The sequence below is a fragment of the Atta cephalotes genome, assembly GCF_000143395.1.
Source record: "Atta cephalotes unplaced genomic scaffold scaffold00001, whole genome shotgun sequence".
Taxonomy (NCBI): Eukaryota; Metazoa; Arthropoda; class Insecta; order Hymenoptera; family Formicidae; genus Atta; species Atta cephalotes.
Genome location: NW_012130065.1, coordinates 2,119,311 through 2,130,993, shown reverse-complemented (window position 1 = coordinate 2,130,993; position 11,683 = coordinate 2,119,311).

Below are 11,683 nucleotides of genomic sequence, written 5' to 3'. Positions count from 1 at the left end.
TTATTCTCTCTCTCTCTCTCTCTCTCTCTCTCTCTCTCTCTTTCTATGTATAATATTTATTTTATGTAAATAAATAACTACAAAATTTTTAGATGTATAATCATAATACTTTTGATTTGTCTAAAAGTTAAAAGTGATATATATTAATATATTGGAATATAATTAACGCAAAATAGCATTTTAATTAGAAAAATATATAATGATATATAAAATTATATTTTTTTTATTTTTTGATAATATTTTTTGATAATATTTTTGATAATTTTTATTTTTTGAGGATATGTATAATTTATAACAATTCATTAATTTTATTTTCCGTTTGTTTATCAACTTGTTATTAAACATCTTGGAAAAGAAGTCTTTTTTATAAATTTATTTTTTGTAACTACTTCCTATCTTTTAAATTGTAATGATTTTGATGTTTTTTTTTCTAAAGTTAAGTTAATACATTTTTGATAAAGTTTATTTAATTTATTCATGATTTATTTGATTTTTTGTCAATTTTGAAGAAAAAAATTTTATAATTTTATCGAAAAAATATGCTTTCGTAATTTGCTTCCTAATACGCCAAAATGTTATATTATTTGTGTCAATTTTTTTATATAATATCTTTGTATTACTTTTTCTATATTTATTTTATGTTCAATTAATATAAAATTTTGGATTTTTAACATAAATTTTTTAACACAAATTAAAAATTTTTAACACAAATTTGCTGCATATTCACGGTTTGCGACGCAAAAGAATTAAACTGAGTTTTTTGAAAATTGAGCTCTACAAAAAAAATTCATACAGAAAAAAGGTCTCTTCAGATTCTTATTATTTCTTATTCTATCTCTCATTGTTTGAATGTGAAAATCTACAGAGAAATGGATTGAAAAAGCAAGAATTTATGATGTAAAAGTTAAAGATCGGCGAAGAGACAGATGAGAGAGCGAGAGTCGTGTACTAACAATAAGACAGTTCTTGAAATTTTCTTCTTGGTTTTGTTATCGGAGACTCTGCAAACTCGAGCTTTTGTTGCAGGAGCGAAGTACGACTCGAACAGGGACTCTTAAGATCCACTCGGTAATCTAGTCAGGCGATGAAAAGTATCTCACACGATACATGCACAGGACAAGTGGCAACGTAATAAAGGACATGTGAGACAACGAAGCGTGAAGTCGACGATAGGAAGAATGCAATATGTCATTAAACTTGAGAGCGAAGTTGTTATTATCGTTCTTTTCGGAGAGGCGCGCGGCAACAATGATAATGTCATCGAGAATGCTTATTTAACTTTGGCTTATTTAACGATGGCGAAGGAGACTAATGTTTTAATGTATATCTTATATGTCATCTCGTGTGCTTTTACGGCGTGAAATTTATGTGCGTGTAAAACGACGTGTGAGAGCACGATCTACCCGAGATGACAGTTCTGCACGTCATCGCCGCGTGTTACGACGTAGTATTTGATAGATGACCAGTGCATTAACAACAAATTTTTCTCGGAGTTTTTAACCTAATACACACCTATCACAAATGTTATGAGACGACCAGAGTCGAGGATGTTTATATCATTACAGGAATGATAATCCGCCCTGTTTATTATCTCATCTGGTAAAGTTCCTTTTATTTCGTTTTGTGAGATCGTCATTGCAAATATCGTGGTGGATAAAAAAAAACAAAAGAATAAAAACAAGTCTTTACACAAATACGCAGTATTAAGAAGTAATGACGTCGTTACTTCCGTAGTAGCATCATAATCTTCGTTTCTATTTTTCAACTTTACATGTAATTGCATGTTTTAATCGTTAAAATGAAACCATGATGACGCGGACTCTGTGCGTTGTAGGTAGAATTGATGAAATATTAAAATGCTTAATTTTTATTTAACACTGCTATCTAATTAAATTAGTTGACATTAACCATCAATTAGGTTTATTAGCTTCCTTTTTCAATATTATTTCAGTTTGTCTATACACAGACACGCAGAAATAACAAAAATTTTTAATATAGATTAAAAAATTATTGTTTTTTTTTATATTAATGGAATCAGTTCCTCTAATCTATATGTTGGACACATAGATCGGCACATTCTTTCATCGTAACGTTCCATTCGACGATATACGATGTTACATCAATATTCAACGAGGTTGCTTGCCTACTGTGCGACGAAACACGATTGATGGTGAGAGAAAGAGAGGGAAAGAGAGAGAAGGGATGAGATCGGTGAAATTTCATCGGTCTGATTTCAACGAACGGTGAAATACATTCATGAAGTACCTTGCGAAAATATTGTGCGAGGTTAATATTCGCTTTGTAGCCTCGAACGCACTGCGATTTTGAATACGAACCGCCGCGCCGCCGCAAATGGGGCTAAACAATTGCTGCTCTTTCCTCGCACGTTCGCAACGTTTACAATAGCTCGCAATTATCAACAACAGATCTGGCGATACCGCGGGGGCTTCGATGATTACGCAGGACGACCAGCAATGGAATCTCCATATGTCAACTTTGTGTTGTCGCAATCATTCTGAGATGAAAAGTTTAAATGAACGTGGATCCAATTTACAATGTCAAGTTACATGCGTTTGACTGAATACTAATAAATATAATCTGTAAATTACAATTGCAGCAGTGTAATCCTATCTTAAAATCGCCTTGTTATCTGTCTTGAAGCCTCTTTTCGTTGAGGTTGTTAAAATACTTCCGAACGGTGAAATGTAGTATTAGAAGATTTCCAGAGTCGCTGATTTCGAATCCTGATCCTGAAAATTTAAAAATTCAAAATGATTGAACCAATATTACAGATGGAAATGTTATGGAAATGTTAAAAGTCTTCCGATTTCGGTGAAATGTGGTGTTAAAGGATTTTTGGAATCGCGTATTCCGAATTTGAACTTAAAATTTGAAAATAAAAAATGGCTGAATCAATATAGCGGACGGAAATGCTAAAAGTTCTCCGATTTTTATGAAATGTAATATTAGAGGATTTTCAGGATTGTTGATTCCGAATCCAGATCTAAAATTTGAAAATTCAAAATGGCAAATGTTATGAAAATGCTAAAAATCTTCCGATATATTAGTAAAATGTAATATTGAAGGGGTCGTGGATTCTGAAACCGAATTTAAAATTTGAAAATAAAAAATAAACCAATATGACGGACGCACACTAACTGCATGATAATAGCAGACAATTCGATGGAAGTGTTCAATGGAATTGAACACTTTCTCAATTGAACATTTTCTCATATAGTGAGAAAACTATGGGAATGATAATTTGATAAGTGTAATTACTTATAGTTGAGATATAAAATAAAATAAAAAGAAAATATGCAGTACCATTGAATATACTTTTGAATATAAAAATAAGTAGGACAAACAAATAGAAAATTAAAAACAAAAATTAATAAACATCGTCACATATAAATAGGAATACATCTTCTAATTCGGTAATAATGAATCATAAGTTGCATTACAAATTAATGTGGGATAAGGTTGAAATTCTAGATAAAAATAAATTTTATAATAAACGATTAGTTTCTGATATGTTACTTATAAAATACCAGAGCAATAAATTAAAAGAAATAGACACAGAAGGATTATACCAAGTATATGCGGATATACTAAACAAATTTCATAAAAAAAGAGATTGATTTATATCCTATATCAATATAATATATAAATATTTGCCATCTTTTTATCTTTAATAGTTGAGTAGCATAGTCGCTCTCGTTAATCAATTAGAGAGACTTATAAATTTTAATGAATACAAATATTAGTTGATATGAGTTGTTATAAGTGTATCAGAAATGAGTTTTTAATTTACAGAGTATGAGAGGTGAGTTTTTAATTTACCCTGTTCTCGCAAAAAACAAAGTTACACGATTATAACTTAGATCCATTTTTCAAAATAAAAAAAGAATGCCATTCAGTCATGTAACTGAATAAACAGCATGAAATGAGAATAACTCGCCTCTTAATATAAACTCAATCAATATAAATCGACACCGCCGAAAATGACTGGAACTAGAATCGAAATGTATATTGTAATGTAATAGAAATTTGACAACGTAATTAATTGTAAGAATAAATTGTATTGCGCTTAAAGTACTGCACTGGCTCCTTACAGCTCCTTTTACACAATCAATTTTATTTTATTATTAGTTTTATAAAAATGATAACAACAAGAGACTAACAAAAAAGGAAATAAGATGGAGATAAAGAATTTTTAAGTAACATAATATATAACTGGAGAGATTTTTCTCCAAATCCGGAATGTTCAATATAGAAATAATGTCGGATAATATCAGAGATATTAGAGATATTTGAGATATTAGAATTCGAGTTATAAAAAGAATCGCGTTATAAAAAGATAAATCTAATGTGCTATTATTGGAAAATCTGTTAGAGTTAAGACGAGCATTCACAACAGAACCTGTGTTTTCAAAGTCTCCAGTCGTATTGTCTTCAACACAAACATTAGAAGAAGAGGGATAAGTGTAACATCTCTACCATCACATATTATATTTGTCTGAGATAGAGAGTCAATCGATTTAATTACTCGGTTTAATATCTCGAAGAGAAACATTTTTCCTAGAACGATTAATCGAAACTTTGTACGGCGTTATTAATGTTTAGATTTAAATCAATAGATATCATTCCAACTAAAATAAACTGAAATTTGAAAGTATGATTAATGTCTGTAATATTTATTTTCGTGATGAATCTTTTAGCACGAGATTGATGGATATTACAATATATTTATGAAATTAATAACTTTAAATTTCTTAAATAAGCAATAATAAATAATTTATTAAGACCGTATATGTGAATACACAAATAAGAGTTTAAAACCTACAACAATTCAGTCAAAGCTGAATCTTACAAAGAGATTTCACGACGTGATACCAATCGATTTCAACGAAACTCGTAACGATAGATATTGTATTCACGTCAAGTGTTACTTGGTAAAAGGATAATAGTCACTCAAGCGTTTACGAGAAAATCAAAGTTTTTCGCTCGTTCTCTTTCCTCACCATGTCGTCACTATGTAAAACTTCACATAATTTTTTCAACTTTCCTTGCCGATAAGAAAGCGGAATTTGGTATTGAGCGATAGATTTCATCATACTCTAAATAAATTTATCAATTTCAGAGATTCCAGCTCTAGAGCAGAAACCCCCCCTATGAGCATCCTCCTTTACAGCGTTTTATTTCAATTTATAAATAAAACACGTTTCATATTTATTCGTGTTGTGTATATAATCTGTTAAACAGATTTTCTGGACAGAGAATGTAAACGAAAAAATGTATTTGTGATGTTCAATCAAACGATCAACTAAACTGGCTTATTAGGCGCTCGAAACTTTCAACTTCGATTTTCTCGCAAACGCTTGAGTAGTGACTATTATTCTTTTATTCAGTAACACTCGACGTCAATACCTATCGCTACAACGAGTTTCGTTGAAATCGATTGGTATCATGTCGTGAAGTCTTCTTGTTAAATGTTTAAATAATTTCTTTGTGAATTTATATACTAAATATGTAATTATTTGAATTACGCCGAATTAGTTTTTCGGGATTTTTATAGACGCAATTAAACTATTATAATAATATCACAATTATTATTTGAATTACGCGCCAAATTAGTTTTTCAGGATTTTTATAAACGCAATTAAACTAATAATATCAAATTAAATTAACAAGCAATTTAATAATTTGCTCAATCGGGCATCCTATTAGAAAGATGTTAATGTGCTGAAAAAATAAATGAAAATAATTGTTAATAAAAATGACTGTAAATAAAAATAACATAATGACTACATATTTAATATATAAATTCACATAGAAATTATTTAATCTAACAACTTCGACCGTTATAGGCTTTAAAATCTTACTTGTTGTGTATTCTTAAAAGGCAAAAAATCTAGAAAAAAATAATCACCTTTACAGTATATGCATATATTATTGACGCTATTATAATCATTAATTTCATTACCATCTTTTTTTTGAAAATAAGTACATACTAAGAAAGTACGTGCGTTCACACGGGATTCGACACTGAAAAGGATGGTGGGGACATAATTGCGGAAAGGCGGCAAGAAAGATGATAAGGGATTTATTAAATAAATATGCATCAGAACCACCAAGAGAGCCACTTTCTATTTTGCAGCCGCATGGATCACACGGAAGACATGGAAGTTTTTAAAAGAATGGTAACGTTCCTCGATTTTTTTGAAAGAAAATTAGATATTATGAAGAAATTACCTATTAAAATTTCTAGTATATTTGGCATACTAGATGATCGCTCTCTCCGATATGTTACGAAGGTTTCGACTACATGGAAAGAAATTTCTGCCTATGAACAGAAAATTATATGGTACAAAACTTAACATAGCACGGTATTTATCTGTGCAACATTATAGTGTTGCAAATCAGGCTATGACGTTTGATATAAACGAACGAGGTAATAGTGTACAGCAAAATTTCGATCGTTCTTTTATAGACTTACACGCATCTGACAGCTTCAAAGATAAGAAGAAAATCAATATATCGAAGACATATAATCGAAATAATATGCGCTTTTATATTACAATAATTTTCGTTTCCGCTCTAGGAATAAATGTACATGATCGCTAAACCCTGAAGTGAACGGCAAGGTTCACGAAATATTAGTATTAATAATGGATAACACGGTATTAGAATTTTAAGCAATTTAAATCATAAGAGACATAGAATTTATTTTTAGAAAAAGAGACATAGAATTTATTATTATAAATAATATAAATTATAGATTGTTCAAAATCAATTTTATATTGTAAAAGAGTTAATATAAATAAATTTGATCTAAATCAAATTTTAATAATGCCTAGATAGCATATAAAATTGGAACATTTTCCAAAACGTTTCAATCCTTTAAATAAATATAGTTTAATTATATGGATATGTTGGTAGGTAGAATGTTCGTTACAATTTTTTAAATTTTTATAAAGTATTTTTTTATTTGTATTAATAATTATATTTTTATTAGTATATTATATTATATTTAAATTTACATTAATACTCTTATGAAATAGAGGAATGTAAAAATAATGAACTTTAAGATTTCTGAGCAATATTTTTTATTTTTCTTTTCCAAGAATCTTTCCAAGGTTTTAAAAAGGAAGAATAAGATTTAAAGAAAACTATACCCCTGTTGTAGTTTCACCAAATGCCCAATTAAAAGTTATAAAAACGTCATGAAGATGTTTTTGGATATGTGTGCTGTCTAGACATTTTTTTTTAATTTAGGCCAAAATTATCTCATTTTACGTTATCATTTTAATGATTATTTTTTATAACTTAAATTCAAACAGTTTTGGATTTTTATCGTGCGAATCTACACTTTTATTCCCCCCCCCCACACACACCCACTCACGCACGCACGCAAGCACGCACGCACGCACACACGCACGCACGCACGCACGCACGCACACACGCACGCACGCACGCACGCACGCACGCACACACGCACGCACGCACACATGTATGAAACATTCTGAAAATTATTATGAACTTTGAAAACGTATAGTTGAGTTATATATAGATATTAATCTCTAACATCAACTTGAATTACATTAAAAAAATTTCTAATAACGATATAATAATTATTTTTTATTTAATATTTTGATTTTATGCTAATTTCGGTGTTAATTTCATTCTGCGATGTTGTATTTGTATAATTACGGCATATTTTTTTCGCTTTTCTTATTATGATATATATCTTTAATTGTGAATATTCGAACGACTGCCTTCCAAAGCCCGATTCCTTCCTATTTTTTCCGTGCGCTTTCTTCCATTACTGCAATTTTCCCAGGAATCTCGACATTATACAGAGGTGAGGAAAAATAGGAAGAGAGAAAAAGGCGTGAACGTACGAGAACGCTTGTCTGGCCCGAACAATGCCATGCAAGCGTCGTTCGTTCATGTGAAAATGCTCGTGAACACGCGGACGAAGGACCATGAGCGAATGAACGAACGTGGAAAACGATCGGTTGGATGGTCGGGCACTATCTGCGTCCGTTTCTCCATCGTTCCGTCAACGATCGTTTTTAATACACTCTCTCTCGCCATATGCACCTCTCATCGCCATCACTGCGGTCGCCGTCGCTGTCGCCGCCGCCATCGATGCGCCCATCTTCCACCGTTTCATTCCTAGCGAAAATTGTCACGCCGCTTTGAAATTTATAGATACGTTTAATATACGTTCCTGTTCATTGTTATTCATTGCCCGACGTAAATAACAACTGTGGACCATATCCGGTTAAACAAAGCGAAAAGGAGGAAATACGCAAGTATCGCTGCGTGTATGGAGATGATCCCGCGCATTCCTCTCTCACTCTCTTTCTTTCTCTCTACTTCTCTCTCTCTCTCTCTCTCTCTCTCTCTGTTTTTCCATCTTGCTCTCTCTGTCTAAATATATCTCTTTCAGTTTCCCTCTTTCAACCTTACAACCTCAACTACCCGATATTCTGCGATCTCGCGTCCCCATTCTTCCTATCCGCCGTACGTTCGCCGGTGTGCAATCGTATTTCACCCGATGTCCGGTACTTCCGGCCGAATGAGCCCGTAGCCGAACCGGCAGGCCGGCGGCGTAAGTTTTTGCGTGTACGTGACATATACGCGACTAGGACGACGGGTACGAAGACGGGAAAAAGTCAGGGTTGCTTTAATACCGCAAGATAAGCGCGAAATGCCACTCGCACAGGCACCGGAATGTTTGCTTTTGTAACTCCCAAGCGTTTCCGCTACGTGCGACAGTAATTTTCTTGATTGAGTAGTATAACATTTTCACTATACGATTTAGCTTCACGTCAATTGTTTTCAATCGTAGCAAAATATAAAAGAGCATTTTCTATAAAAAAGAAACAATCTTTTTTATTTGATATTGAAGCTATAGGATAAATTAAAGCGTAAGGAATATAAAATATCGGTTTTTAAATTAATATTATTCCGATATAAATGCATATGAAGACTTAAAATTTATGCAGAATTCTTGAGGAATATGTTAGCTTATACAATATCCAATAATACATGTTCTTAATTAATTATCGAAAAATATGATTTTTAACATGATCTTTTTATTCAAAATACGTTTATTTTGCATTAACCCTTACCGTGTAAAATATAGATTTGATGCCTCATCCATATAAATATGAGTCACTAGATCCGTCCGTTTTTTTTCACTTATTCAGAATGATTAAACAAATCTCTAAAAATTTACCAGCATACTTTCAACTTTTTAGAATAAATATTGGAACTTTATTTTGAAAAAATGATAAATTGTAGTATAATTTATAATTACCGAAAGACTCAATGAAACTTGCACAAACAGGAATCGCTCGGTCACTAGACCCATACTTGTACAGTAAGGGTTATTTATATTCCAATATATTTTCAACTTTTATCAAAAGCATTATAATTATTTCTAAAAATTCTGTAATTATTTATTTACAGAAAATAAGTATTATATGCAGAATGGGGAAAAATGCACACAATCTGTAAAATTGAATATTAGAATAATAATAATTGAATTATCAATGCTTTAAAAATTGTATACGGCGTTGAAAAATAAATAAAATTTTTTTTTATTTGTGTGCTACACTTTTATAAACTGCCAAAAGTTTTTTTAGTATCTTAGATAATTATTGAGACATTAACTTATGGACATTAACTTATGGACAAATCTTTCTGGATATGTTCCGTATGCTAGAAGATGTTTATTTTGCAGAGCTTTCTAAAAGCTTCTACCTCATTTGTTCCAATGTGAAGAAACCTTTGCGTATTGAGGAAAGTGAGTTGACAGTCAAAAGTCTACTGAAGGCCATGTCGGAGTTTTCTATCAAATCCGGTGCGGTTGAAACGAAGAACAAATATACTTCGATATGTCCGGAACATTTTTGGAATAATAATGCTATAATGAATATGGAATACATACCATCTCAAACAAAGTATGTCCGTAATAAAGAATGTAATACCGGAATCACAGCCAAAAAAGATATGTAATTTAGAGAAAATCCTTATAGTAATGTGCAATATTGCACAATGAGAAATACGTTCTTTCTCTTATTTATTTATTAAATTGAATTTTAATTCTTTTATCATTTATAATGTTAAATCGAATTGTTCTACATATATTTCATTTAACATATTAAAACATTTAAAAATATTAATATATTTTACATATTTATTATTTAATGAATAGAATTACATATATAATTATCCAAGTTATCTAAGTTAGCTAAAAAGTAATGTAGCTCCAATTCTGTTTTTACTCATCTTAAATTTATTTTATTATTTGAAAAAAACATTTTTTTCTCTTTTTGTACTTGTGTGTGTGTGTATATATATATATATATATATGCTATAATTTTATAATTTCGTTTATCTTTATGTTTTTAAAGCTAACAGGGACGGATAAAGTGAATAATAACAATGGACTAAAGAAATTAAAGTTTTGAAATGGAGATCTTGCTAAGAACAATATTACACAATAACGTATAAAGTTTCGAGCAAATTCAACAGAAATAGAATCTGATCTAAGTTAGCGATCTATAAAATTTTAATTATCAAAGAGCATTGAGATGGAAATTTATAAAGCTATATTTGATGAGAAAATCTACAAACAGATTTGTTTCAAATAAAAGTTCAAACTGTAACATGAAATATATGTATAATAACTGTGTATATGGCATGTAAATAGCTAGGAAAGTTAAAATTAACGTTTATAACGCTTACAGTCTATTATTTTGATGATCTATAAAACAAAATTTTATCAACATGCTTATAAATTAATTAAATTATGCAAATTAATGAAATTTAATGATAATGGTTGTTGTACTTTCTACATTATGTCAATTAATAAATATGCAAAAGTAACAATAATTAATTATTACAAAATTGTAATATAAATGAAATATTTCTAAAAAATTAGAGTTTCTATCAAGAAATTTTATTTCAAGCTTAAAAACAACTTATTTTATTTTTCTTTCTGATATTTCAGTAATTAAAAGATATTAACTGGCATAATTTTATATCCTAATAGTTATTTTTCCTGCGCATTATATAGTATGTTGCTTTTCACCTTGAAACCAAACTTATGAAGTCCTTTAAAAGCTTTCTCATAATACCGCTCATCCCCTAGCTCACTTTGAACTACCCCCATGAGTCGAGCCAAGCTAGCATGTTGAGTGGAAAACTCAATCTGCGATATCGAATTTTATGAGATATTACTTAGGTATACGTCGTTTCATGATTGCGCATTCATGATCGCCTTTACGAACTGCGGAAATAAACTGCGAAAATAAACTGAGATCCTCAAGATAAAAATTATATGAGACTTGTAAATTTTCTTCACGTTTTTCATTTTTCCTAAATTTTTTAACTAAATTTTGTTTTTGTACAAAATTATCCATTATTTTTAAATTTTTTGTCTTTTATTGTCTTAGATATTTTTAAATTGTCTTTTATATCTTTAATTTTAACTCGTGGAAATTTATTAAAATGAATTGATGACGATTTTATAGAAATTTTTTTAATTTTGTTAACAATGGATTATCGATGTTGAAAACAATACATATATATATATATAAAACAATATATATATATAAAATATGTGTGTATATATATATATATATATATATATATATATATATATATA